Here is a 25,763-nt window from a genome sequence, read left to right as displayed (position 1 = left end):
ATCATACATACCAGGGAAAGCACTCCATGCACGACGCTGCACGGGAACGGCATGGACCGGGGAAGCCCTGTAAAAAACAGAAAAAAAAGAGTTAGCTAAGAAACAGACAATATGCCTTACCAAAGACCCGCAACCAGCATCATACAGACCGAGTAAAGCACTCCATGCACGATGCTTCCCGGGGACGGCACTGACAGGGGAAGACCTGTAAAAAAACAGAAAAAAATGTAGTTAGGTAAGAAACATAGCCAAGATGACTTACCTAAAACCCGCAGCCAACAGCATACATCCTGGGCCAAGTATTCCATATACAACGCTACACGACAACGCTAATGGCCAGGGTAGGCCTGTAACTTACCTTGAGACAACGCTACACACAATAAGAAAAAAGATCCAAAACACTAACAGCATCGATAAATACCAAACATGTAAAAAGAAGCCAAATACATAGACATATTATGTTCACATGAAAATTAATCCCAAAAAGAACATAAAACGTATACAAAGATTGCACTTACCTGTTTGTAGCTGCGTTCCGCCTACCGTGACATCCGGAAACCAATGGAACACTCCGACAACAGCAGATTCAATAAAAAACCGTGCCCCAACCTCCCGTAATCAAATAATGAATTCCACACAAAATACATTTAATAGCACTTTCGTCAAGAAACACCTGGATTACGTTCAAACAAACAACATGAGACGCAACACATAATAAGAAAAAAGATCAAAAACACTAACAGCATTGATAAATAACAAACATTTAGCAACAAGCCAAATACATAGACATATTATGTCCACATTAAAATTAATCCCAAAAAGAACATAAAACGTATACAGAAATTGCATTTACCTGTTTGAAGCTGCCTTCCGCCTACCGTGACATCCGGAAACCAATGGAACACTCCGACAACAGCCGTTTCAATACAAAACGTGCCCCACCCTCCCGTAATCAAATAATGAATCCCACACAAAATACATTTAACAGCACTTTCGTCAAGAAACACCTGTATTACTATCAAACAAACAACATGAGACGCAACACATACTAATAAAAAAGATCGAAAATACTAACAGCATCGATAAATAACGAACATGTAGAAACAAGCCAAATACATAGACATAGTATGTTAACATTAAAATTAATTCCAAAAAGAACATAAAACATATACAAAGATTGCACTTACCTGTTTGTAGCTGCGTTCCGCCTACCGTGACTTCCGGAAACCAATCGAACAATCCGACAACAGCAGATTCAATACAAAACGTGCCCCACCCTCCCGTAATCAAATAATGAATTCCACACAAAATACATTTAACAGCACTTTCTCAAGAAACACCTGTATTACTATCAAACAAACAACATGAGACGCTACACACAATAAGAAAAAAGATCCAAAACACTAAGAGCATCGATAAATACCAGACATTTAGCAACAAGGCAAATACATAGACATATTGTATTCACATTAAAATTAATCCCCAAAAGAACATAAAACGTATACAAAGATTGCACTTACCTGTTTGTAGCTGCGTTCCACCTACCGTGACATCCGGAAACCAATGGAACAGTCCGACAACAGCAGATTCAATCAAAAACGTGCCCCACACTCCCGTAATCAAATAATGAATTCCACACAAAATACGTTTAACAGCACTTTCGTCAAGAAACACCTGTACTACTATAAAACAAAAAAACATGAAATATATAATTAAACAAAGGTTACTAATCAAAGACTACACAAAGTAATTTATAAATCAAATAAATAACAATAGCTTACTCTTACCTTAAAGAAGAAGGTACGACGCTGGAGGGGAACGGCATGGACCGGGGAAGCCCTGTAAAAAAAACAGAAAAAAAAGAGTTAGCTAAGAAACAGACAAGATGCCTTACCTAAGACCCGCAAACAGCATCACACATACCGGGGAAAGCACTCCATGCACAACGCTAGACAGGGATGGCACGGACCAGGGAAGCCCTGTAAAAAAACAGAAAACAAAAAAGAGTTAGATAAGAAACAGACAAGATGCCTTACCTAAGACCCACAAACAGCATCATACATACTGGGGAAAGCACTCCATGCATGACGCTGCACAGGAACGGCAAGGACCGGGGAAGCCCTGTAAAAAAACAGAAAAAAAGAGTTAGCTAAGAAACAGACAAGATGCCTTACCTAAGACCCGCAAACTGTATTATACATACCGGGGAAAGCACTCCATGCACGACGCTAGACAGGGACGGCACGGACAGGGGAAGCCCTGTAAAAAAACAGGAAAAAAAAGAGTTAGATAAGAAACAGACAAGATGCCTTACCTAGAACCCGCAAACAGCATCATACTTACCGGGGAAAGCACTCCATGCACGACGCTGCACAGGAACGGCACGGACCGGGGAAGCCCTGTAAAAAAACTGAAAAAAAGAGTTAGATAAGAAACAGACAAGATGCCTTACCTAAGACCGGCAAACAGCATCATACATACCGGGGAAAGCACTCCATGCACGACGCTGCACGGGAACGGCACGGACCGGGAAAGCCCTGTAAAAGAACAGAAAAAAAAGAGTTAGCTAAGAAACAGACAATATGCCTTACCAAAGACCCGCAACCAGCATCATACAGACCGAGTAAAGCACTCCATGCACGATGCTTCCCGGGGACAGCACGGACCGGGGAAGCCCTGTAAACAAACAGAAAAAAAGAAGATGTAGATAAGAAACATAGAAAAGATGGCTTACCTAAGACCCGCAAACAGCATCATACATACCAGGCAAAGCACTCTATGCACGACGCTGCACAGGGACGGCACGGACCGGGGAAGCCCTGTAAAAAAACAGAAAAAAAAAGAGTTAGATAAGAAACAGACAAGATGCCTTACCTAAGACCAGCAAACAGCATCATACATACCGGGGAAAGCACTCCATGCACGACGCTGCACGGGAACGGCACGGACCGGGGAAGCCCTGTAAAAAAACAGAAAAAAAAGAGTTAGCTAAGAAACAGACAATATGCCTTACCAAAGACCCGCAACCAGCATCATACAGACCGAGTAAAGCACTCCATGCACGATGCTTCCCGGGGACGGCACGGACAGGGGAAGACCTGTAAAAAAACAGAAAAAAATGTAGTTAGGTAAGAAACATAGCCAAGATGACTTACCTAAAACCCGCAGCCAACAGCATACATCCTGGGCCAAGTATTCCATATACAACGCTACACGACAACGCTAATGGCCAGGGTAGGCCTGTAACTTACCTTGAGACAACGCTACACACAATAAGAAAAAAGATCCAAAACACTAACAGCATCGATAAATACCAAACATGTAAAAAGAAGCCAAATACATAGACATATTATGTTCACATGAAAATTAATCCCAAAAAGAACATAAAACGTATACAAAGATTGCACTTACCTGTTTGTAGCTGCGTTCCGCCTACCGTGACATCCGGAAACCAATGGAACACTCCGACAACAGCAGATTCAATAAAAAACCGTGCCCCAACCTCCCGTAATCAAATAATGAATTCCACACAAAATACATTTAATAGCACTTTCGTCAAGAAACACCTGGATTACGTTCAAACAAACAACATGAGACGCAACACATAATAAGAAAAAAGATCAAAAACACTAACAGCATCGATAAATAACAAACATTTAGCAACAAGCCAAATACATAGACATATTATGTCCACATTAAATAAAATGAATCCCAAAAAGAACATAAAACGTATACAAAGATTGCACTTACCTGTTTGTAGCTGTGTTCCGCCTACCGTGACATCCGGAAACCAATGGAACACTCAGACAACAGCAGATTCAATAAAAAACGTGCCCCACCCTCCCTTAATCAAATAATGAATTCCACACAAAATACATTAAAAGCACTTTCGGCAAGAAACACCTGTATTACGATCAAACAAACAACATGAGACGCAACACATAATAAGAAAAAAGATCAAAAACACTAGCAGCATCGATAAATAACAAACATTTAGCAACAAGCCAAATACATAGACATATTATGTTCACATTAAAATTAATTCCAAAAAGAACATAAAACGTATACAGAAATTGCATTTACCTGTTTGTAGCTGCCTTCCGCCTACCGTGACATCCGGAAACCAATGGAACACTCCGACAACAGCCGATTCAATACAAAACGTGCCCCACCCTCCCGTAATCAAATAATGAATCCCACACAAAATACATTTAACAGCACTTTCGTCAAGAAACACCTGTATTACTATCAAACAAACAACATGAGACGCAACACATACTAATAAAAAAGATCGAAAATACTAACAGCATCGATAAATAACGAACATGTAGAAACAAGCCAAATACATGGACATATTATGTTAACATTAAAATTAATTCCAAAAAGAACATAAAACATATACAAAGATTGCACTTACCTGTTTGTAGCTGCGTTCCGCCTACCGTGACATCCGGAAACCAATCGAACAGTCCGACAACAGCAGATTCAATACAAAACGTGCCCCACCCTCCCGTAATCAAATAATGAATTCCACACAAAATACATTTAACAGCACTTTTGTCAAGAAACACCTGTATAACTATCAAACAAACAACATGAGACGCAACACATACTAATAAAAAAGATCGAAAATACTAACAGCATCGATAAATAACGAACATGTAGAAACAAGCCAAATACATAGACATATTATGTTAACATTAAAATTAATTCCAAAAAGAACATAAAACGTATACAAAGATTGCACTTACCTGTTTGTAGCTGCGTTCCGCCTACCGTGACATCCGGAAACCAATCGAACAGTCCGACAACAGCAGATTCAATACAAAACGTGCCCCACCCTCCCGTAATCAAATAATGAATTCCACACAAAATACATTTAACAGCACTTTTGTCAAGAAACACTTGTATTACTATCAAACAAACAACATGAGACGCAACACATAATAAAAAAAAAGATCAAAAACACTAACAGCATTGATAAATAACAAACATTTAGCAACAAGCCAAATAGATACACACATTATGTCCACATTAAAATTAATCCTAAATAGAACATAAAACGTATACAAAGATTGCACTTACCTGTTTGTAGCTGCCTTCCGCCTACCGTGACATCCGGAAACCAATGGAACACTCCGACAACAGCAGATTCAATAAAAAAACGTGCCCCACCCTCCCGTAATCAAATAATGAATTCCACAAAAAATACATTTAACAGCCCTTTCGTCAAGAAACACCTGTATTACTAACAAACAAACAACATGAGACGCAACACATAATATGAAAAAAGATCAAAAATACTAATAGCATCGATAAATAACAAACATTTAGCAACAAGCCAAATAGATACACATATTATGTCCACATTAAAATTAATCCTAAAAAGAACATAAAACGTATACAAAGATTGCACTTACCTGCTTGTAGCTGCCTTCCGCCTACCGTGACATCCGGAAACCAATGGAACACTCCGACAACAGCAGATTCAATAAAAAAACGTGCCCCACCCTCCCGTAATCCAATAAGGAATTCCACAAAAAATACATTTAACAGCACTTTCGTCAAGGACCACCTGTATTACTAACAAACAAACAACATGAGACTCAACACATAATATGAAAAAATATCAAAAATACTAACAACATCGATAAATTACAAACATTTAGCAACAAGCCAAATAGATACACATATTATGTCCACATTAAAATTAATCCTAAAAAGAACATAAAACGTATACAAAGATTGCACTTACCTGTTTGTAGCTGCGTTCCGCCTACCGTGACATCCGGAAACCAATGGAACAGTCCGACAACAGCAGATTCAATACAAAACGTGCCCCACCCTCCCGTAATCAAATAATGAATTCCACACAAAATACATTTAACAGCACTTTTGTCAAGAAACACTTGTATTACTATCAAACAAACAACATGAGACGCAACACATAATAAAAAAAAAGATCAAAAACACTAACAGCATTGATAAATAACAAACATTTAGCAACAAGCCAAATAGATACACACATTATGTCCACATTAAAATTAATCCTAAATAGAACATAAAACGTATACAAAGATTGCACTTACCTGTTTGTAGCTGCCTTCCGCCTACCGTGACATCCGGAAACCAATGGAACACTCCGACAACAGCAGATTCAATAAAAAAACGTGCACCACCCTCCCGTAATCAAATAATGAATTCCACAAAAAATACATTTAACAGCACTTTCGTCAAGAAACACCTGTATTACTAACAAACAAACAACATGAGACGCAACACATAATATGAAAAAAGATCAAAAATACTAATAGCATCGATAAATAACAAACATTTAGCAACAAGCCAAATAGATACACATATTATGTCCACATTAAAATTAATCCTAAAAAGAACATAAAACGTATACAAAGATTGCACTTACCTGCTTGTAGCTGCCTTCCGCCTACCGTGACATCCGGAAACCAATGGAACACTCCGACAACAGCAGATTCAATAAAAAAACGTGCCCCACCCTCCCGTAATCCAATAAGGAATTCCACAAAAAATACATTTAACAGCACTTTCGTCAAGAACCACCTGTATTACTAACAAACAAACAACATGAGACGCAACACATAATATGAAAAAAGATCAAAAATACTAACAGCATCGATCAATAACAAACATTTCGCAATAAGTCAAATACATAGACATATTATGTTCACATTAAAATTAATTCCAAAAAGAACATAAAACGTATACAAAGATTGCACTTACCTGTTTGTAGCTGCGTTCCGCCTACCGTGACATCCGGAAACCAATGGAACAGTCCGACAACAGCAGATTCAATAAAAAACGTGCCCCACCCTCCCGTAATCAAATAATGAATTTCACACAAAATACATTTAACAGCACTTTCGTCAAGAAACACCTGTATTAGTATAAAACAAAAAAACATGAAATATATAATTAAACAAAGGTTACTAATCAAAGACGACACAAAGTAATTTATAAATCAAATAAATAACAATAGCTTACTCTTACCTCAAAGAAGAAGGTACGACGCTGAAGAGGAACGGCACGGACCGGAAAAGCGCTGTTAAAAACCAGAAAAAATAAGAGTTAGATAAGAAACACACAAGATGGCTTACCTAAGACCCGCAAACAGCATCATACATACCGGGCAAAGCACTCCATGCACGATGCTGCACGGGGATGGCACGGACCGGGGAAGCCCTGTAAAAAAAAAGAAAAAAAAAGAGTTAGCTAAGAAACAGACAAGATGACTTACCAAAGACCTGCAAAGAGCATCATACATACCGGGAAAAGCACTCTATGCACGACCCTGCACGGGAATGGCACGGACCGGGGAACCCCTGTAAAAAAACAGGAAAAAAAGAGTTAGATAAGAAACAGACAAGATGCCTTACCGAAGACCCGCAAACAGCATCATATATACCGGGGAAAGCACTCCATGCACGATGCTTCCCGGGGACGGCACGGACATGGGAAGACCTGTAAAAAAACAGAAATAATGTAGTTAGGTAAGAAACATAGCCAAGATGACTTACCTAAAACCCGCAGCCAACAGCATACATCCTGGGATAAGTATTCCATATACAACGCTACACGACAACGCTAAGGGCCAGGGTAGACCTGTAACTTACCTTGAGACGACGCTACACACAATAAGAAAAAGGATCCAAAACACTAAGAGCATCGATAAATAACAGACATTTAGCAACAAGGCAAATACATAGACATATTGTATTCACATTAAAATTAATCCCCAAAAGAACATAAAACGTATACAAAGATTGCACTTACCGGTTTGTAGCTGCGTTCCGCCTACTGTGACATCCGGAAACCAATGGAACACTCCGACAACAGCAGATTAAATAAAAAACGTACCCCACACTCCCGTAATCAAATAATGAATTCCACACAAAATAGGTTTAACAGCACTTTCGTCAAGAAACACCTGTACTACTATAAAACAAAAACCATGAAATATATAATTAAACAAAGGTTACTAATCAAAGACTACACAAAGTAATTTATAAATCAAATAAATACCAATAGCTTACTCTTACCTTAAAGAAGAAGGTACGACGCTGAAAGGGAACGGCACGGACCGGGGAAGCCCTGTAAAAAAAACAGAAAAAAATGAGTTAGCTAAGAAACAGACAAGATGCCTTACTTAAGACCTGGAAACAGCATCACACATACCGGGGAAAGCACTCCATGCACCACACTAGACAGGGACGGCACGGACCGGGGAAGCCCTGTAAAAAAACAGAAAACAAAAAAGAGTTAGATAAGAAACAGACAAGATGCCTTACCTAAGACCCACAAACAGCATCATACATACCGGGGAAAGCACTCCATGCACGACGCTAGACAGGGACGGCACGGACCGGGGAAGCCCTGTAAAAAAACAGAAAAAAAAAAGAGTTAGATAAGAAACAGACAAGATGCCTTACCTAAGACCCGCAAACAGCATCATACATACCGGGGAAACCACTCCATGCACGACGCTGCACAGGAACGGCAAGGACCGGGGAAGCCGTGTAAAAAAACAGAAAAAAAGAGTTAGCTAAGAAACAGACAAGATGCCTTACCTAAGACCCGCAAACTGTATTATACATACCGGGGAAAGCACTCCATGCACGACGCTAGACAGGGACGGCACGGACCGGGGAAGCCCTGTAAAAAAACAGGAAAGAAAAGAGTTAGATAAGAAACAGACAAGATGCCTTACCTAGAACCCGCAAACAGCATCATACATACCGGGGAAAGCACTCCATGCACGACGCTGCACAGGAACGGCACGGACCGGGGAAGCCCTGTAAAAAAACAGGAAAAAAAAGAGTTAGATAAGAAACAGACAAGATGCCTTACCTAAGACCCGCAAACAGCATCATACATACCGGGGAAAGCACTCCATGCACGACGCTGCACGGGAACGGCACGGACCGGGGAAGCCCTGTAAAAAAACAGAAAAAAAAGAGTTAGCTAAGAAACAGGCAATATGCCTTACCAAAGACCCGCAACCAGCATCATACAGACGGAGTAAAGCACTCCATGCACGATGCTTCCCGGGGACGGCACGGACCGGGGAAGCCCTGTAAACAAACAGAAAAAAAAAAGATGTAGATAAGAAACATAGAAAAGATGGCTTACCTAAGACCCGCAAACAGCATCATACATACCGGGCAAAGCACTCTATGCACGACGCTGCACAGGGATGGCACGGACCGGGGAAGCCCTGTAAAAAAACAGAAAAAAAAGAGTTAGATAAGAAACAGACAAGATGCCTTACCTAAGACCCGCAAACAGCATCATACATACCGGGGAAAGCACTCCATGCACGACGCTGCACGGGAATGGCACGGACCGGGGAAGCTCTGTAAAAAAACACACAAAAAAAGAGTTAGCTAAGAAACAGACAATATGCCTTACCAAAGACCCGCAACCAGCATCATACAGACCGAGTAAAGCACTCCATGCACGATGCTTCCCGGGGATGGCACGGACAGGGGAAAGACCTATAAAAAAACAGAAAAAAATGTAGTTAGGTAAGAAACATAGCCAAGATGACTTACCTAAAACCCGCAGCCAACAGCATACATCCTGGGCCAAGTATTCCATATACAACGCTACACGACAACGCTAATGGCCAGGGTAGGCCTGTAACTTACCTTGAGACAACGCTACACACAATAAGAAAAAAGATCCAAAACACTAACAGCATCGATAAATATCAAACATGTAGAAACAAGCCAAATACATAGACATATTATGTTCACATGAAAATTAATCCCAAAAAGCACATAAAACGTATACAAAGATTGCACTTACCTGTTTGTAGCTGCGTTCCGCCTACCGTGACATCCGGAAACCAATGGAACACTCCGACAACAGCAGATTCAATAAAAAACGTGCCCCACCCTCCCGTAATCAAATAATGAATTCCACACAAAATACATTTAATAGCACTTTCGTCAAGAAACACCTGGATTACGTTCAAACAAACAACATGAGACACAACACATAATAAGAAAAAAGATCAAAAACACTAACAGCATCGATAAATAACAAACATTTAGCAACAAGCCAAATACATAGACATATTATGTCCACATTAAAATTAATCCCAAAAAGAACATAAAACGTATACAAAGATTGCACTTACCTGTTTGTAGCTGTGTTCCGCCCGGAACCGTGACATCCGGAAACCAATGGAACACTCAGACAACAGCAGATTCAATAAAAAACGTGCCCCACCCTCCCGTAATCAAATAATGAATTCCACACAAAATACATTAAAAGCACTTTCGGCAAGAAACACCTGTATTACGATCAAACAAACAACATGAGACGCAACACATAATAAGAAAAAAGATCAAAAACACTAGCAGCACCGATAAATAACAAACATTTAGCAACAAGCCAAATACATAGACATATTATGTTCACATTAAAATTAATCCCAAAAAGAACATAAAACGTATACAGAAATTGCATTTACCTGTTTGCAGCTGCCTTCCGCCTACTGTGACATCCGGAAACCAATGGAACACTCCGACAACAGCAGATTCAATACAAAACGTGCCCCACCCTCCCGTAATCAAATAATGAATCCCACACAAAATACATTTAACAGCACTTTCGTCAAGAAACACCTGTATTACTATCAAACAAACAACATGAGACGCAACACATACTAATAAAAAAGATCGAAAATACTAACAGCATCGATAAATAACGAACATGTAGAAACAAGCCAAATACATAGACATATTATGTTCACATTAAAATTAATTCCAAAAAGAACATAAAACGTATACAAAGATTGCACTTACCTGTTTGTAGCTGCGTTCCGCCTACCGTGACATCCGGAAACCAATCGAACAGTCCGACAACAGCAGATTCAATACAAAACGTGCCCCACCCTCCCGTAATCAAATAATGAATTCCACACAAAATACATTCAACAGCACTTTTGTCAAGGAACACCTGTATTACTATCAAACAAACATGAGACGCAACACATAATAAAAAAAAGATCAAAAACACTAACAGCATCGATAAATAACAAACATTTAGCAACAAGCCAAATAGATACACATATTATGTCCACATTAAAATTAATCCTAAAAAGAACATAAAACGTATACAAAGATTGCACTTACCTGTTTGTAGCTGCCTTCCGCCTACCGTGACATCCGGAAACCAATGGAACACTCCGACAACAGCAGATTCAATAAAAAAACATGCCCCACCCTCCCGTAATCCAATAATGAATTCCACAAAAAATACATTTAACAGCACTTTCGTCAAGAAACACCTGTATTACTAACAAACAAACAACATGAGACGCAACACATAATATGAAAAAATATCAAAAATACTAACAGCATCGATAAATTACAAACATTTAGCAACAAGCCAAATAGATACACATGTTATGTCCACATTAAAATTAATCCTAAAAAGAACATAAAACGTATACAAAGATTGCACTTACCTGTTTGTAGCTGCCTTCCGCCTACCGTGACATCCGGAAACCAATGGAACACTCCGACAACAGCAGATTCAATAAAAAAACGTGCCCCACCCTCCCGTAATCCAATAAGGAATTCCACAAAAAATACATTTAACAGCACTTTCGTCAAGAAACACCTGTATTACTAACAAACAAACAACACGAGACGCAACACATAATATGAAATAAGATCAAAAATACTAACAGCATCGATAAATAACAAACATTTCGCAACAAGTCAAATACATAGACATATTATGTTCACATTAAAATTAATCCTAAAAAGAACATGAAACGTATACAAAGATTGCACTTACCTGTTTGTAGCTGCCTTCCGCCTACCGTGACATCCGGAAACCAATGGAACACTCCAACAACAGCAGATTCAATAAAAAAACGTGCCCCACCCTCCCGTAATCCAATAATGAATTCCACAAAAAATACATTTAACAGCACTTTCGTCAAGAAACACCTGTATTACTAACAAACAAACAACTTGAGACGCAACACATAATATGAAAAAAGATCAAAAATACTAACAGCATCGATAAATAACAAACATTTCGCAACAAGTCAAATACATAGACATATTATGTTCACATTCAAATTAATTCCAAAAAGAACATAAAACGTATACAAAGATTGCACTTACCTGTTTGTAGCTGCGTTCCGCCTACCGTGACATCCGGAAACCAATGGAACAGTCCGACAACAGCAGATTCAATAAAAAACGTGCCCCACCCTCCCGTAATCAAATAATGAATTCCACACAAAATACATTTAACAGCACTTTCGTCAAGAAACACCTGTATTACTATAAAACAAAAAAACATGAAATATATAATTAAACAAAGGTTACTAATCAAAGACGACACAATGTAATTTATAAATCAAATAAATAACAATAGCTTACTCTTACCTCAAAGAAGAAGGTACGACGCTGAAGGGGAACGGCACGGAGCGGAAAAGCGCTGTTAAAAACCAGAAAAAATAAGAGTTAGATAAGAAACACACAAGATGACTTACCAAAGACCTGCAAAGAGCATCATACATACCGGGGAAAGCACTCTATGCACGACGCTGCACGGGAACGGCACGGACCGGGGAAGCCCTGTAAAAAAACAGGAAAAAAAGAGTTAGATAAGAAACAGACAAGATGCCTTACCTAAGACCCGCAAACAGCATCATACATACCGAGGAAAGCACTCCATGCACGATGCTTCCCGGGGACGTCACGGACATGGGAAGACCTGTAAAAAAATAACAGAAATAATGTAGTTAGGTAAGAAACATAGCCAAGATGACTTACCTAAAACCCGCAGCCAACAGCATACATCCTGGGCCAAGTATTCCATATACAACGCTACACGACAACGCTAAGGGCCAGGGTAGACCTGTAACTTACCTTGAGACGACGCTACACACAATAAGAAAAAAGATCCAAAACACTAAGAGCATCGATAAATAACAGACATTTAGCAACAAGGCAAATACATAGACATATTGTATTCACATTAAAATTAATCCCCAAAAGAACATAAAACGTATACAAAGATTGCACTTACCTGTTTGTAGCTGCCTTCCGCCTACCGTGACATCCGGAAACCAATGGAACACTCCGACAACAGCAGATTCAATAAAAAACGTACCCCACACTCCCGTAATCAAATAATGAATTCCACACAAAATACATTTAACAGCACTTTCGTCAAGAAACACCTGTACTACTATAAAACAAAAAAACATGAAATATATAATTAAACAAAGGTTACTAATCAAAGACGACACAATGTAATTTATAAATCAAATAAATAACAATAGCTTACTCTTACCTCAAAGAAGAAGGTACGACGCTGAAGGGGAACGGCACGGAGCGGAAAAGCGCTGTTAAAAACCAGAAAAAATAAGAGTTAGATAAGAAACACACAAGATGGCTTACCTAAGACCCGCAAATAGCATCATACATACCGGGAAAAGCACTCCATGCACGATGCTGCACGGGGACGGCATGGACCGGGGAAGCCCTGTAAAAAAAAAAGAAAAAAAAAGAGTTAGCTAAGAAACACACAAGATGACTTACCAAAGACCTGCAAAGAGCATCATACATACCGGGGAAAGCACTCTATGCACGACGCTGCACGGGAACGGCACGGACCGGGGAAGCCCTGTAAAAAAACAGGAAAAAAAGAGTTAGATAAGAAACAGACAAGATGCCTTACCTAAGACCCGCAAACAGCATCATACATACCGAGGAAAGCACTCCATGCACGATGCTTCCCGGGGACGTCACGGACATGGGAAGACCTGTAAAAAAATAACAGAAATAATGTAGTTAGGTAAGAAACATAGCCAAGATGACTTACCTAAAACCCGCAGCCAACAGCATACATCCTGGGCCAAGTATTCCATATACAACGCTACACGACAACGCTAAGGGCCAGGGTAGACCTGTAACTTACCTTGAGACGACGCTACACACAATAAGAAAAAAGATCCAAAACACTAAGAGCATCGATAAATAACAGACATTTAGCAACAAGGCAAATACATAGACATATTGTATTCACATTAAAATTAATCCCCAAAAGAACATAAAACGTATACAAAGATTGCACTTACCTATTTGTAGCTGCCTTCCGCCTACCGTGACATCCGGAAACCAATGGAACACTCCGACAACAGCAGATTCAATAAAAAACGTACCCCACACTCCCGTAATCAAATAATGAATTCCACACAAAATACGTTTAACAGCACTTTCGTCAAGAAACACCTGTACTACTATAAAACAAAAAAACATGAAATATATAATTAAACAAAGGTTACTATTCAAAGACTACACAAAGTAATTTATAAATCAAATAAATAACAATAGCTTACTCTTACCTTAAAGAAGAAGGTACGACGCTGGAGGGGAACGGCACGGACCGGGGAAGCCCTGTAAAAAAAACAGAAAAAAAAGAGTTAGCTAAGAAACAGACAAGATGCCTTACCTAAGACCCGCAAACAGCATCACACATACCGGGGAAAACACTCCATGCACGACGCTAGACAGGGACGGCACGGACCGGGGAAGCCCTGTAAGAAAACAGAAAACAAAAAAGAGTTAGATAAGAAACAGACAAGATGCCTTACCTAAGACCCGCAAACAGCATCATACATACCGGGGAAAGCACTCCATGCACGACGCTAGACAGGGACGGCACGGACCGGGGAAGCCCTGTAAAAAAACAGAAAAAAAAGAGTTAGATAAGAAACAGACAAGATGCCTTACCTAAGACCCGCAAACAGCATCATACATACCGGGGAAAGCACTCCATGCACGACGCTGCACGGAAACGGCATGGACCGGGGAAGCCCTGTAAAAAACTAGCACCCATCGCTACACCTTTCGTTTGTGCATAGAAATCGCCCTAGAAATAGAAGAAATTTTTTCTCATGGCGATTTCCAAGACTTTTATTATAAAGTGTGTAGGGACCTGGACCGGTCTGGGGCAGTTATCCAAAACCACTCTAATGGTGTCAAGTGCAAATTAATTCAATACTAACTCATTAACATTGTAACATGGGCTTCAATTGGAATTCCATAGAGCATATTATCAAGCCCATTATCGCCGTTTTAGCCCCCTAGTCCCTTATGGGGAGGGGATCGTTTCCTATATGGCACAGCTGTAACAAACTCTACACTCTGTAACAGGCCCTCAATGCTTAAATATCTCACATATCAAGCCGAGCGCCTCTCTGAGTGAGTGGCCCGGCAGTTTGTCCCAGGGGCAGCGACTCTATTTCTCTGGCCTCGGGTTAATATCCTGCTGGCGGTTAGTCTAAGGGAAATATTGCTCGCGGTTGTGAAACACGATTTAGGAAACTGTTCCGAAAAAAGGCGTCTTATTAGCCATTTCAGCAGCTTGAGTTCTTTAACCAGAGGCCACCCAAGTTTGGCGATAACACCAGAGAGAACTGGCTGGGATGTTTTTCCTACTCTCTTGTTGCATAGTTAATTTTACTCCATGTACTTTTTCATGTTTTTCAGTTTCTCCAAGTATTGTATCAGGGACATTTGGATGCAATTAAATTAATGTCATTGAGATTTGTGGTTAAAAATAAAACCAGCGATATTTGTGCCAAATAAGGGGGTTCCCTTGGGTTTAGCGAGACGTATGCCGTTTGCACATGCATTCGTTTATTTCTCTTAGCAGAAATTAAATTTTTTCCTAGGACCAGCCACACTCTGAGGGGAGCCATCCTCGAGGGGGTTCACGCAAGAATCAATGCGCAAAAACATCACACCAACGAGGACGTTTCCTTAGCATTTGAACTCTGGTTTTCCCTGGATTACCACACAATTAGAAGAGGGTGTTAATATTTGTACCCTCCAGTGGACTGTTTTCATTTAACTTTCTCTTTGCAAAGCTGGCATGGTTTGGGTTTTCCTTGGTTTAAACACTGAAATGGCGGAGAGGGTGAATGAGTGCCTGGGGCTCCATTTTATTCTGCTGTGCCAACTGTTGTTTTAAAATAAACTCCTTTCCTTAACCATATATGTCCAATTTCTTTTAGGCAATTTTTTTTATATTAATCAGGGCTAGGCTGCTTTCCCAACATCAACGTTTTACAAAAACTCCTGAAGAAACAAACAGTATTGGCAAAGCCAAAAGACTGGGGGATAATGCCAGATCGGTTGGATTTGCCAGTGCTTACTGGTAGTACTCTGACATCATTTATACTCTTACATCATGTGGTTACACACCAGATAGGATGCCTTCCCATTTTCATCTGCCCCCTTGTAACATAACATAACACGTGTATTTGTAAAGCGCACGTTGATCCCTACCAGGGTATCTTGGCGCTGTTACCCAACTCAATGGTACTAATTTTATCGACCTCAGAAGGATGAAAGGCTAAGTGGACCCGACATTTTTCGAACATGTCATGGCAACTCATCCTGCTCTGAAAGGAGTCCTGTAGCCTGCAGCCCACTAGGAAAATGCAAAAATAAAACAATGGCCGGGCCGACCCTGTAAGATTCCCTGTCTGGCTGCCAGTGCAGCAGATTCCTGTGCTGTGTATATGTCTCTATGTCTTTAGTATTGATGTTTCCCTGTCTAAATTTAAATTGTGGGGTTTCCTGTTCTAAGCATAGCTGTAGGGAGTATGTAAATTAATTTGCATTCAAGTTGCGATGAAAGGATGTCTTTCCAGACCTATTTCCAATCCTACAGCTGTGTAAGGGGGCATCAGTTTGTTACCTGCTAATGTTTTGCGATGGACTCCAAGCAACGTGTCAGTATCACTGATGGACAAGGCCACTAGAATTATGTGGGAGGAGAGGCCCAAACTATGCTGCAATGTTGACTAAATTATGTGGGGGAAAGAAGGCAAATTATGCGGCTTAATATAGCACATTTCATGACATTATTACTTCATGATTTTGTCATTTGAACACCGTTAACACTGTCTTAGCAAAGGTTTCACCCCATCAGTACCACTTTAAAACTCAAATACAGCAACAAGCTACAGAAAGGGGACCAGTCAACCATCGAGAAGAGCCTTCTATCGTGCTGCATTCTATGTAACCTTTGTTCTGTTTCAGCTGGAAACACATTTTTGTTAAAATTTGCAAATTATGCAGTAGGTGTTGGATTATGTGGCAAATCCATGATCATACAAAAACACTCTAACTGCAGAATTGCATAATTCCACTAGCCCTGCTCATAGATATATAAAGTGCAAAGTTGTCCAATGTCCCTGGAGATGTTGTCAGGTGGTTTTAAACAGACAGTGAGGTTGGGATGAGCTACCAAAATGTTCAAGGCAGAGGACGGGACGGGGTGTAATATATGACTACGGTAAACACATTTTTAGGTCTTGCCGAAGACAGCGCATGTATGGTCTCTTGCAAGACATATTGAGGTATAGACAGAGATCCCTAAACACTCAAAAGAGACATGAGACCTGGGAAGAGGAGCTGCCACTGCGGCACGGTGAGGTATAGACAGAGATCCCTTACACTCAAAAGAGACATGAGACCTGGGAAGAGGAGCTGGACACTGCGGCATGGTGAGTTATAGAAGCTGGACACTGCGGCCCGGTGAGTTATACACAGAAATCCCTTACACTCAAAAGAGACACGAGATCTGGGAGGAGGAGCTGGACACTGCGGCATGGTGAGGTATAGACAGAAATCCTTTACACTCAAAAGAGACACGAGACCCGGGAAGAGGAGCTGGACACTGCGGCATGGTGAGTTTTAGAAGCTTGACACTGCTGCCCGGTGAGTTATAGACTGAGATTCCTTACACTCAAAAGAGACACAAGATCTGGGAGGAGGAGCTGGACACTGCGGCATGGTGAGGTATAGACAGAAATCCTTTACACTCAAAAGAGACACAAGACCCGGGAAGAGGAGCTGGACACTGCGGCACGGTGAGTTATAGACAGAGATCCTTACACTCAAAAGAAACACGAGACCTGGGAAGAGGAGCTGGACACTGCGGCATGGTGAGGTATAGACAGAAATCCTTTACACTCAAAAGAGACACAAGACCCGGGAAGAGGAGCTGGACACTGCGGCACGGTGAGTTATAGACAGAGATCCTTACACTCAAAAGAAACACGAGACCTGGGAAGAGGAGCTGAACACTGTGGCACGGTGAGGTGTAGACAGAGATCCCTTACACTCAAAAGAGACATGAGACCTGGGAAGAGGAGCTGGACACTGCGGCATGGTGAGTTATAGACAGAGATCCTTACACTCAAAAGAAACACAAGACCTGGGAAGAGGAGCTGAACACTGCGGCACGGTGAGGTGTAGACAGAGATCCCTTACACTCAAAAGAGACATGAGACCTGGGAGGAGGAGCTGGACACTGCGGCATGGTGAGGTATAGACAGAAATCCTTTACACTCAAAAGAGACACGAGACCCGGGAAGAGGAGCTGGACACTGCGGCACGGTGAGTTATAGACAGAGATCCTTACACTCAAAAGAAACACGAGACCTGGGAAGAGGAGCTGAACACTGCGGCACGGTGAGGTGTAGACAGAGATCCCTTACACTCAAAAGAGACATGAGACCTGGGAAGAGGAGCTGGACACTGCGGCATGGTGAGTTATAGACATATCCCTTACACTCAAAAGAGACATGAGGCCCCCTCAGCGCACGCCACACAGTACAGTAAATTACAGCATGATCCACGCACCATGCTGGGACTTAGTTTAAAAGTTATGCGCTCCAGACAGTCTCCTCAAATAAATGAAATGCTGCGTGGGACGTGCGCCCTGCGCAGCTCATGCACACAGCCTTGTGGTCTTCGACCTCAGGGTGGGGCAGGGGCTTTACTGGAAGGTTCATGCGTAGTGTAAACTGCACTTGAGGCGGCAGGCTGGTGGGTCCTGAGCACTGAAGTGGTGAGTGAAGCCATATTTAAAATTGCGGTCCTAGTCCCTTATGGGGAGGGGATCGTTTCCTATACGGCACAGCTGTAACAAACTCTACACTCCGTAACAGGCCCTCAATGCTTAAATATCTCACATATCAAGCCGAGCGCCTCTCTGAGTGAGTGGGCCAGCAGTTTGTCCCGGGGTCGGCGATTCTATTTCTCTGGCCTCGGGTTAATATCCTGCTGGCAGCCCGCTAAGTGTTGAACAGTTTTGTAGATAGCGCCTTAACAAAACCTTCCGGTCGAATTTGCGCTATCACAGTAGGGAACACTTCCCATGGTTCAATTTTGGCAACAACGCTTGAAAAGCTGCATTACCTTTTCAGCACAGCATATCGGCACCTCAGCTTGTGTTCCTTTCTGTTTTCGGAAGACTTGGGCATTTAGAAAATAAAAGTGTTACAACATGCTACTTAAAACACGGTTTGACAAATGAAAGCATTTTTTTGCCAGAACTGCTTTATCACTCAGAGTGTCTTTCGCTAACATAACAGACACTCACTGCATCCTGCCGCAGACCTCATGGTTTTCTTGAGGTGATGTTGTTACCTCTACATTTGCACATATTTTAAAACTACAACCAAGGCCAGATCTAAGTTGATAAGTGGGTTACGGAACACCCCCATCAAGTGAGAAAAATAACAATTGACCCCTGTGATTGGTAACTTTTTGTTGACTAGTACTCTTATTGACTAAATCCTATTAGCTTTTACAAGAAATACGTTTTAAAAAGTCTGTTTTTCCCATCTTAATTCTCTCCCCCCGTTTTTCGGTCTTGGTAGTAAATTATTCTATTATGTCAAAGGGGATTTGATAAGGCACTATCTTTTCCAGCTGGTGGAATCCGTACGTGTCCCAACTGAGCTAAATGGCAAATAGGAGTGTCTTTAAAGCCCCGTGAACTTGACATGTTCATTAATTCTCTCATTTTATAGGAAGAGTTTCAGGCCATAGTAGTTAAGAGGGAATAGTTTTACCACGGGAACAAGACGGGGCATTCTGTTGTGACTGTGATGGAGAGGGTAAAATGTTTTCTTTTTTATATACCCAATCCATTTATATAAGTTTATATTAAAATGATTAATAATTAATTCTAATAATTAATTGATTGATGTGATGGTACTAAATCAACCTTATTAACAAAGAGAATACACGTGGGATGCATTTGCATGGCTAAAATTAATAAGTGAACTAAGTTGTATGCATATTAAAACGATAAGTGTTGCTTGAGCAGTGTTAATGTGATTTGCGCTTAAATAAACCAGCATTAACGGCTCTGAATGTTGCATGTGGCTAGATAAATACATACACATAAGGGTATTAGCAAGGGAATAACACTGTTTTAATCATTTCTATGTATTAATTACGATTTTGTGTTTCTTTGCTTAAAGTTGACTATTCTGGCCTACCAAAAGATGGCCGCCGACTGAAACCTAACTGAAGTACATGATTTCATCATTTGAACAATGGAGAAAGGAGCCTGCACTGACTTCGTTCGTGTCCCTTGTGTGACCTGTCAGACCATGCCCATGAAGACTACCCTGGGCGAGGTGCCAATGTCCCTGAACCTGAACTTAATGTTGCAAATTGCAAATGAACTGCCGAAACTCTACCGGTTACCAACGAAGAGATACAATTTGTACCTGGGAACAGTCTTTCCCATACGCCTAATGTAAACTTCTTCCACATGAGAAAATTAGAAAAAATGTCCTAATGTATTGAGATGCATTTGAATTCAGCCAATCATTTGCCAGGGAATTGAGAAAATGTTACAGGTATATGTAAATTTTAGTATAAATATTAGTAGTCTAGAGAGGGAAAGGCTAGACTCTCTCATGCTACACTCTATGCTGCTCTTCGCTAGAGACCACTATTGACGGATAATCGATGATCAGAGATCCTTATGCTGACAGAAGAGGACGGAGACTTTAGAACTCTGATGAACTTTCTGAGGACCAGTTCTGACTTAGAAAACGACAATTAGCCAGAATAGGTAAATATGACAAAAGATAATATTGCATTATTAGGATTTAACCTGCATTTAATTAGATAAAGAAAATCATTATTTGAAGAACTGTGTCGGGTGATTATTTTTTGAAATGTTTATTGATTAATTCGAGAGATAAAAACGTCATCAAATTATACAACAACTAAATGATCTAATTGACCTCCGGATGGAGGAACTGTTAGGGTAATTCAGTAGAAGGGGTTTCCTCTATCCAAGAGAACAGCTGTAGTTCGGGACTTGATATCCCTCTGTAGGCACGGATAGTTTGAGAGAATGAATGTTGGTGTTATGGGCCCCACCAGCGTGTGATGTGTGTATGTGCGTGTGACTGAGAAATCATTCCGTCCGTGGAAGCAGGGGGAGATTTGGTAGCTCGAACTGCACCAGTATTTCTGGTAGCTAGAGATGGTTTTTATTGTTTTAGTTTGATGATTTGGCGTGTATATAGCTTATCGATTATTGATCGGTATTGATGTATGTACTAACACTATATGTTGAAGTAGTCTTGAGTTCTATGTCGTCTGTACGGCTTCTGGGAGGTAGGAAGTCGGGAATTGGTAACAGTTCCGTAGCAGAGCAGAAGTAAGTGCTGCTCTGAGGAAAGACGGAATTGTGGTTGCCCGTAGGTACACGGGAGAAACATGTGACAATAGAAGTTGCACGGCACATTGTCTGGGTTCGATTCGGTAGCATTGCCGAGTGTTACCATTAGTGATATTTCTGTGTGAGAAAGGTGTGAATGATAGCAAAGGGTTACCTGTGAAATTTTGGTCTTAGGTACCAGGAAACCAATTGGCATACCGATAACGCTTATCACTGAAAAGGTAGCAGGTGTTCTCTGAGCTTGTTAGAAGGACAAAGTAGAGGTAAGCGCTGCTTTGTTAACGTATGTTATAATTCTGTAGTAGGACAGACTGTTCGGTGTTCTCGGAAAAGGCAGGATTCTGTGTGAATGAACTATATTCTCTTGCGTAAAAGTGCGTGAATGAAATAGCATTCGGATTGATTGCGGAACTCTGGATTTATTTCTCAGGAGCATTGCGTTTCTACCTATGTGTCTTAATTCCGGAGAAAACAGTTAATTGATGCTTGATAGAAGGGTGAAGTAGAGGGATGCGCTACTTTGCCAACGGACGTAATGATTCTGTAGTAGGGCAGAGGTAAGCGCTGCTCTCGGGAAAACAGAATTCTCGTGGGAAAGGTATTTTGCTATTCTGTGGTTAGCGGAGCAGACAATGGAGATGTTTGTATGTTGTAACTAACAAGTATTGTAAAATTGAAACAAAGTCTACCGAGTAGTTTTGTAAAGGAGGGGTAGACTGAAGACAGGAGTCAGGAGCAGGAGCTGCTGCAGCGACTGCTGACGTCAGGAGGACCGCGCTGGGATTGGACAGCTAGTCAGTGACGTAAACGCTCCAGGATTGGTGCGTTAGTGTGAGTCGCGCAGGGATTGGAGGTTGTGACAGTGACGAAGATGCTCCAGGATTGGTGCGTTAGTGTGAGTCGCGCAAGGATTGGAGATTGTGACAGTGACGTAGACGCGCCAGGATTGTTGCATGAGTGAGAGTCGCGTTGCTATTGGACTAAAGATCGTACAGTTGCAGAAAAGACTAAAGGGTTCACGAAAGAAAGGAAAATGTATAATCATTCACCCGAGAAAAAGAAAAAATCTTTGTTCAGTAAATTAAGAAACTGGTTTGTGAAAGACAAAGAGATTGTGACTAGTGAAGGACAGTTACTTCCTCCAGCGAACACCCCCGCATCCTTCATGGTTGCGAAATATGGGTACCATACTTGCATCTGGTTAGACAATTGGGCAAAGTATACAAAGGAAGACGGAGTTTTAGCGTTTCCAGAGGATGGTTCCTTTAATTTGGCAATATTAAGGAATTTACGGGAGAGGATGATGAACTTAGATCCGCGACCTAGGCCTACGCAGTTTGAGGCGTTGACAGAGAGGGAAGATGAGATGCATGAGCGAGAAAAACAGAGAAATGGCAGTAGGTACCGATGTATGTTCGGACGGCCAAACGATCGCGAAACTCATTGTGATCGAATGAGAAGGTGGCGAGACGCAAGTATGACTGAAGGATTGTTTCCAGTTAGAAATGCAGGGGAAAGTGAGGGAAGAAAAGGCCTAGAAAAGAAAAACCATGTAGAAACCAGGAGGTACGGAGCAAACGAAACAGATGACGATGTCTTAGATGATATGTTTTACAAAAGCCCACCTCCGTACAGGCAGGAATCAGAAACGCCAACCGCAGATACACCAGTGAGAGAGACTCCGAGAATCATTAAGACAGAAGATGTGACTCCGGAGGTAAAGAGAAGGAACTCTCTTAGGCAACGGGGAAAGGAAAATAGGGTAGAGAGTGAAAATTCCAGGGAATTAGCAAAAACCACATTAGAGCTGACAGAGAAAATAAGAGAATTGACGAAAAATCTAGAAGCAGTTACTGTCCCTGTGACCATAGATCCTGTTATGCCTATTTTTGAGAAGCAGAAAGACAGTGAGCACGGACTAACAGTTCCGTATGTGAACAATAGACAGGCAGAACAGCCACTGATAAGAGCAAAAGAGAATTCCTGGAGACATACTATGAGTGAAGGTGAATTACATGTGTCAAATAACCCATTCTATTGTCCTGATACTGTAGAGAGAAGCAGAATGATAGGAGGATCAATATTAGAACCACAGAGACTGACCGAACCAGGAAATGTAGAAAAATCAGTGGGTATAACTACCGACGAATTGAGCGAATGGCTGAAGGGCTTGCAGGGTAAAGAGAAAGAATCCCATACCATTGATGTGGCAAAATTACGGATGGTGTTAGAAGAATTGATAGTAGGGACCATCCCCACAGAAAAGCTGAAAAATTACCAAGATGAGGAACTATTGTTTTTGTGCAAAAGTGTCACCTGGAGAGCAAAGAATTTGCATGATAGACTAGCAGAAATAGCAAGTGAAATGGGAATTGACATGGACAAGGTAAAAGCTTTACAGAAGCCATACCGAGTGGATTTCACAGAAAAAGATATTGAGAATCTGAACACCGCAGGACGAATAGGGCAGATTAGGGACATAATCACAGTGTTGAGAAAATGGGGAGATGTGGACAAATGGAAAAGCAGGTGGTATAGGAAGCGGGAGGACACCTCAGACAGAACATTTCCAGCATTTCCTATGAGAGATAAGGAAAAGGTGGTGACAGAGTTCCCCATGAGAGAGATTCCAGGAGGGGGATATGTGCATGTCCCATGGACCAGACAGGACATTTTGTCATTTACAAATGATTTCCCTCGATTACGGGAAAAGCCAGTCGAGTGGTACAGACAGGTAGACAGATTTGTTAAATTGTCAAAAGTGCTGTGGATTGATCTGAATAGTCTGTTTGATATAATAGTGCCAGCAGACTTGTGGGCAGAATGCAAGATAGTTATAGATTGGCCAACTAAAGAATACAGAGAGATCCCAAAACAGGAGCACCAGACCCAGAGGTAATGAAGAAATATGAACAGGTCATGGTGTTCTTGAAAAACAAAGTGCCTCCCAAAGAAACAGACTGGGTTAAAATAGATCGAACACATCAAGAAGCGAAAGAGTCAGTTCACGCATACTATGAGAGGCTAATTTTAGCTTTCAAACAGTTCAGTGGGGATGACAATCTGGGAGAGAAGGACCTGAGTCATTTTGTGTACAGATTTGTGTATGGTCTGCGTCCCGAAATTGGGGACATGATTAAGCAGCACACCGAGGGCTGGCAAAGCAAGAAAATAGATGAGATCCTAAGGCATGCTAAATACTTTAGTGATGAGATTGAGGCAAAGCAGCGAAAACTAAAGGAAAAGGCAATGTGGGCTCAAGTGAAGGTTGCAGAGAGACAGGAAGCTCAGCTGGTAGAACAAGCTAATAATCCAGGCATTAAACCAAGATTTGGCCCAGGAAAGGGGAAAGGTAATATAGAAGAAGCTAAAAAGAAGTTTCCATGCCACAATTGCGGAAGGTTAGGGCACTGGAAATCCGAGTGTAAATATCCATCAGGTACTAATAATGAAAATCCATCATTGAATCCACAGGTGCAGTGTGAGGGGAGTGGCCCACCGCCGCAACAGCAGAAGGCTGTTAATCCACAGAATCACGTGCCAAAACCGCCCTTACCGCAGAGCCGGAACACCCAGAGCTATAGTAAGGAGACGGGATTCTACAATGAAGAACAGGTAAACAAATCGCAACGCGCGAACGCTGTGTCACAATATTGGCTGCAAAATGACGAGAGTGAGTCAGAGGAGAATTATTGACGGTGCCGAAAAGAGGAAGCAGGGTGCGTACTTGGCGCATCTCTAGAAATAGATCAGACAGGACCATTTGTAGATGGGAAAATTAATGATGAAAACATTACTTTTCTAGTAGACACTGGAGCTACTCGATCTACTGTCAGATCAGCAGACGTGAAAAATCTTCCTCTTTCGGATGAAACAATCCAAGTAGTTGGTGTATCAAACACCCAGATTAGAACGTACCTTACTGAACAGGTAAAGGTCAGAATAGGGAAATTTTCAGACATGCACCGATTTGTGGTGTGTGACACCAGTCCTGTGAATCTGCTAGGTAGAGATTTGTTGTGCAAAATGAATTGCACCATATTCTGTACACCAGACGGAATAGCATTTGAAACACCAGATGAGGATGTTCTGTATAAAATGACCATAGCTAACAGAGAGAGTGAGGTTGCTGGAACCTATGCAATATTCAATCCAGATGAATTGCCCCCAGAATTGAAACA

This window comes from Triturus cristatus, chromosome 1_1 (genome assembly GCF_964204655.1).
Source record: "Triturus cristatus chromosome 1_1, aTriCri1.1, whole genome shotgun sequence".
In the NCBI taxonomy this organism is placed as follows: domain Eukaryota; kingdom Metazoa; phylum Chordata; class Amphibia; order Caudata; family Salamandridae; genus Triturus; species Triturus cristatus.
Note: the sequence above shows the minus strand (reverse complement) of the source record.